This window comes from Sus scrofa, chromosome 1 (assembly GCF_054392235.1).
Source record: "Sus scrofa isolate SSC_HxYL_T2T_F1_AM1 chromosome 1, Sscrofa_HxYL_maternal_Yorkshire_Landrace_v2.0, whole genome shotgun sequence".
Classification (NCBI taxonomy): domain Eukaryota; kingdom Metazoa; phylum Chordata; class Mammalia; order Artiodactyla; family Suidae; genus Sus; species Sus scrofa.
In genome coordinates this window covers 196,579,941-196,585,940 of record NC_139383.1, presented here as the reverse complement: position 1 = coordinate 196,585,940, position 6,000 = coordinate 196,579,941, and the positions used below count along the sequence as shown (strand labels likewise).

At 41.0% G+C, this 6,000-nt stretch overlaps 1 long non-coding RNA gene across 2 annotated transcripts in view; it reads right to left on the bottom strand.

The window, feature by feature from the left end:
- Positions 1-734: 734 nt before the first annotated feature.
- LOC146406941 (uncharacterized) overlaps positions 735-6,000 on the bottom strand; it is a 64,979-nt gene continuing 59,713 nt past the window's right edge. Inside the window, exons 2-3 of one of the 2 annotated variants that reach the window (XR_014819687.1) lie at positions 4,212-4,443; positions 735-2,907 (exon numbers count right to left, since the gene is read on the bottom strand). This is a non-coding gene — a long non-coding RNA (uncharacterized LOC146406941). The remainder of the gene's footprint in view (positions 2,908-4,211; positions 4,444-6,000) is intronic. The other variant, XR_014819691.1, reaches the window with a different exon arrangement.

The following is a 6,000-nucleotide window of genomic DNA, read 5'->3' as shown; positions in this document are numbered from 1 at the left end:
GACACCCCTCTTGTTTAAGCCTGATTTTTTTTTTAATCATGATATTATATAGAGAGATAGCCAAAGCTAATCTGAAAAGATATATCTGCTTTTTATACCTCTTTATGGTTCTGCTATCTATTAATTTATACAAGTATGGTCTCTTTTTAGACGAGGAAAGCTAAGAAAGATTTTCTTAGAGACTTGGAACTAAGAAACTTGTTGATACACTAAAGTATATTTAATAGCCCCCCTTTAGGACAAAAATTGATGAACAATATCAAAACACCACAAACTGGGCTCAAGAAATAAGGCATAAAAAAGGAAAAGAAAGGCTAAATTAAATAAATTTCTGAAGGAGTGAATGATTTGATATTTTAAAATTCCCCTTCCTTCATCAGCAAGTCTCCAGAGGAAGAACCCATTCTATCCTGATGCTTAATAACAAACATGGCAAACATCAAACTGACCTCCTACTTCTCAGCAATAGCTGGTGAAAGCATTAATCTTATCATTCCATGAGTTATTTTTAATCAATGCAACCCAGCTGCCATTTCCTCATGTACTAAATGAAATGAAGCCCTCAGTGGGTGCATAGTACACTTTTAGATGTGTGAAAAACTGATACCCACAATGTAAATCACAATTATTTTTTTTTTCCTTGGGACCATGACCTTGATTCAATATCCACATTGCCAGCTCAGTGTTGGGGAAATAATCCAGCACTGACTCCCAAATACAAGATGTCATTCTTCAAAACATTTTTGACGTTTTTATTGACATATACTTGATTTACAATGTTGTGTTAATTTCTGCTATACAGCAAAATGATTCAGTTATCCCCACACACGCATACATTCTTTTCCTATTCTTTTCCGTTATGGTTCATCACAAGATGCTGTATATGGTTCCCTGTCACTATACTGTAGGATCTTGTTGTTTATCCATTCTGTATATAATAGTTTGCATCTGCTAAGCCCAAACTCTCAGTCCATCCCTACCCACCCCTTCCTCTTCTCCCATCTTGACAATCCTGTCTGTTCTCTGTTTGTGGGTCCGTTTCTGAAAAACATTTTTGAAAAGAACTTTATAATTTCTTCAAGCAGGTGGATGATTGAAGTAGTAAGTTGGCTAGAATGAGCTTCTGGAAAAAAATCCAGCACAGTAGTCACAATTGTTGACATTGCTTTAGAGAGGAAATGAGAGAATAGGGCATTCTGCAGCGGAGAGTGCTGGAGTGGGTCAGCAGCATCTGTGGGATCTGACTCCTCCACAAGACAGGGGGTATCTCATTCTGATCATGAGTAGGTGGCTCTAGGATTGAAATTTGTATCTTTTGAATGACTCACACCACTTCATTTGAATAAAAGTAGACTTGAGCTTAGATATGGCAAAGAGTTAAAAGAAGATAACCAGTAGTAAAAACGTCTGTTTTTTTGTTTTAATTTTTTAAAATTTTTGGCCACACTTGCAGCATGTGGAAGTTCATGGGCCAGGAACTGAACCTGCTGCACCACCAGGAAACTCCAAGAATGTCTGCTTTTTAATTTGTGTTTATCTTTTTCTGGATCACAAGTGGTGAATATATGGTCTTTTTCTCACTGTTTCCCTTTCACACTCTTGGAAAATATTGTTGATTTCTTTGAACTTCTGCTTACTGAGTTCAGATTTAACTTTAGAATACTGCTCAACTCAACAGCTAAGCAGCTCCTACCAATCCCTTGGCTGTGCCATAAAAACAATAACTGGTTTCCTGCTATGGATGTTTGAAAGTTTGGTGAAAAGTTATTTCATCCAGTGAGCTGGATGGTAGCACAGCCTTCCTACTGAAGATGAATTGGCTAGTTTCTAATCATCTAGGTTTAAAACACGTCCAGGGTGCCTCATCCTTGGTTTCTAGTTTTAAGGTCTTTCGAGTGAAGTAAAAACATTATAGATACTTACAAAGCAACCTAAGTTCAGAATTCCTTTTTATTTTTGTAGTGTTACCAATATAACTTTGTCCACACCTAGTACAGCCCCAATATTTTTTTAGAGCTTACCTTTATCAGGCTTGACTAAGGCATTCAATCGGGTTGAGCTCACATTTCATCTACTTACATAATACTTAATTAAATTGCATAATTAAAATAGCCTGATAGGAACAGGTTTGGGAACAATCCGAACTGCATCTCAGGAGGCATTCAACAAACCAGTGAGAGCAGAATGCAGGAGCATATACAGCCGTGAGGAGCATCAGCTTTTCTTGAGCCTTGGTCAATAGATCTTACAGATGCAGTGCCCAGTGTTGATTAGTCCTCCTGCATCCAGAAGTCAGTTAAGACACCCCACTGCCAAACAAATGCCCTAACTCTCACCACAGATTACACTAGGACAGGTATCCCTTTTTGCATGCATTTTCTTTAAAAAAAAAAAAAAAACCAATTGGCTGTGAATATCCTCACTACTTATTTATTTGGCAGTAAGAGCAAATAATTAAGGGGCTATTTTTTAAACAAAAACACTGGAGAATCATATGATGCTGCCAGCCTTGAACGAAATCCTGGGCCACAAGTCTGCACACACCTCTGGAGCTGGCCTTATGATGGCAGAATCTTTCATCTTGACTTACTGTTCACTATGACCTTCCTATGATGGCTAATATAAAGGAACTCAGCATCTTTCTCCAGGATGCCTTCTGTTGTTGAATTACCACTGCTGGATGTGTTTCCTTCTCTGAGTTCTGGTCCACTTTTCCTGACTGTGGCCACCATCATGTCACCTACCCCAGCAGAAGTCTGTTCAGCCGTTCCTTGCTGCACTTCACAGAGAATATGCAGAACTGTCTTTGGTGGTGTTGGCACAGCACAGTTGATCATGACTCCTGCTAGAAGACCCAGGGAAATGCAGTATTTTGCATGAAGGGAACCACCACATCTTTGCTTATACCTGTTGAACATGAAAAAAAGGCCACATTACTTTTGTGACAAAATGTATACAACATATAATTCATCCTTTAAACACCCTTTTTTGTGCCATAGTGGTGACCTGAGCCATAGCAGTGACAATGCCTGATCCTTAACCCACCTGAGCCATGAGGGAACTCCCCTTTAAACCTTTTTTTGGGTGTATAATTCAGTGGCATTAATTTCGGTGTCATGTGCAGTTATCACCACTCTATTTTCAGAACTTTTCCATCACCACTGATAGAAACTTTACTGGGTCAATGCCAACTCCCCATTCTGTCCTCTCCTTGGCCCCTGGCAACCATCCTCCTTCTTTCTGTCTTTATGCAGTTGACTATTCTAGGTAACTCTCACAAGTGCAATCTACATTTGTCCTTTGTGCCTGGCTTATTTCACTTGGCTTATTTCACTTAGCATTAACGTCTTCAAGGTTCCCCCATGTTGTCTCCTGGCTTTTTAAATGGTTTTCCCACTCAGACAATACCATCATAGCCTAGAGCCTTTTCTGTGCCCCATGAAGACTATTTTGAGGTCACCTTTCTTCCTCCAGCTTTGTGCAAAGAGGTGATTCCCTGCCATCTCCCAGAGCGTGTGTGCCAGCTGTGGGCCTTTTATGGACACCACACCGCTGTCCCCAGATGTGGCTGTTGGGCTCTATTCGTCCTTTCTGAGGTTCTAGGATTTTCACTTGCCTGTTAAATCTTCTGCCACAGTCCATTCAAATACACAAGTTTGGCTATTCAAATTACTTTTTCCAAAAGTACTTTAAAATGCATTAAGTTATTAATTGCCTGCTGGCACTTTAATCAAATGGGAAAATTGACATAGCCAGAGGCATGTATTTTTGTGGAAAGAAAATTTATTTAAGAAGAAACAGCAGCTCTTACTGCTTAATTTAAACTGAGAAAACTGTGGAAAATCAACTGCTATGGAAAATTAATAAAACATTTCCAGCTGCAAACAGTGACTAATTGTACAAGATGAAGACTGCCCGGAATTAATAACTTGCAGTCTTCTGTGTGAAGAACCCCCCACCACTTCAATTTACTGGGAGATTAAATTACTTCTAAGTTTGCCATATTAAAACAGAACATGAATAAAACGTTAGTGAATGCACATCTATTATTTACTGTCTGTGATATGGATATAATTATTTCCAAACAACTACAATGTGACGTGACCAGTAATATTTAAATGACTCTTTTAGCAAAAGAATCTACTGCAACATTTTTTTTTTTTCCCTCAAGGGAGGAACAACACCCTTCTTCTAAAAGAATAAAATGGTACCTAGTGGACTTCTGCAGATGGTATGTCCCTGCCCCCGTGGACTGAAATGTGCTCAGTGTCCAAATTTACTCTCCCTCTCTGCATCAGATGGTGCTTTATGTGCAGCAGAAAGTCTTCGCACCTCATTTATGAGCTCTGATCTTAACTGGAAGCTGATCCAGAGGAAAGAAGTATAGGTGCTTCGAGGCTTCTCCTGATGCCTGGCGTGACCAGGGTCCAATAGAATGGCTTCCTTTATGGAAGGACAGAAGAGAAGGTCAGAGCGATTTCCTGGGAAAATGGGGTTCATTCATCAAGGACATACATTTGTACAGGCCCTGTCAACACCAAGGGCACATACTCCACGCTTGATCATGACATTGCTCTTATAGGCATTGGTTTCCTCTGCAATAAAATGAGGAATGAAGAACATACATCAATGCGGTGGTCCCTTTTCTAGCTCTGTTGCCAGGATTGGACTAATTTTCTTGCCCCGAAGCTCCACCAGGTGGGTCTCTCGGTTTCCTAGAGCAATTCAAACTCTGAGATCCTGTGAAATGAGATACAGCAAGGAGATACCATTCAATAACCAGGAGAGATCTATTCAAGTGAGAGGGATAAAAGAAATTTAGAAAACGAAGAGCCCTGTTTTTATGAAGTGATGGGATGTTTGGGGGGGCTGTTTAGTTTGTTTGTTTTTCACGTTTTAGAGGTGAGCAGAAAGCTCAAGAAACCGAGAGAGAATGAGCCAATTTGAAGTTGCGTTGAGATGTGTCGAAGATGGAGATTTTCTCAGTGGAGAGGCACTGCCTCCCTTGGCTGTTTATCCTTTAATGCTCATACAGAGGGGGCATTCAGCCTCTTGCTATTTGATATTGCTGGCAGGAAGGTCCGAGTATTGGCCTGGAGAGAATAAAGGCACGTTGTTTAGAAATGCAGAGGCTTAACCTGAAGTGTAACTGGTTTGGGGTTTACCATAGAAGTTATCTGGACATATCATTTGATTTCCAGATTTTAAATGTAATTCTAAACAAGATCGGGCCGCACAGCCTTCTGCTGTATGACAGAGAGACTTTATCTGCTGCCGAATGCCATTCAGGCTTAATGCTGCCGCAGTGAATTGTATAAATTGGGGCATTCTTTGAGGCCCTAAAGCATTATGGCGTCTCAGAGGAGGAGAGATGAGGCCTGCCTCCTCCTCCCTGTTGCTCAGCAACACATGATTTAGGTTGTTTCTCTCTATTTTGGCTTTATTTTGGGTTCATTTTGGTTTTCCTTTTTAAGAACTTCTTAGCACTCTTTACTGCAAGGCTGAGCCTTCTCTATAGGCCAGGTGTCCAGCTGCAGATACCCCTGGGTTTGAGGAGTCCTGGGGAAGATTCCTCACCCTGCTGGCAAAAACAAGACAACTGCCCTCAAGAGGTAACAAATTGGTTTGCACTTGTGCTAGTGACGGCTGTCAAGCAGAATGTGAACCGGTGGCTCTCCAGATCCTGAAGGGGAAGTAGCACTAAGAAAGGCACTGCAAAGAGAGAATGAGGACACAAAGTCAGACTTTCCCAGGCCTGGGTGGATTCTGCCCTTTAGAAGAGGTGGACCAACCCACCCTCTTGCCTTCACGTCTCACTTCACGTACAGGGTTTGCCCCAACCTTGAATAAAAACAGGACATTTAAAAATCACACATTTGCCCTAAAGAGTTGTCTCTACTCCATATCTCCAACTCCCCTCAGTGTCCTTGAACTCACTTCAGGCCGACTCTCATCCCTGCTGCTCCTTCAGAACCTCCTGATCCTGGTCATCATGACCTT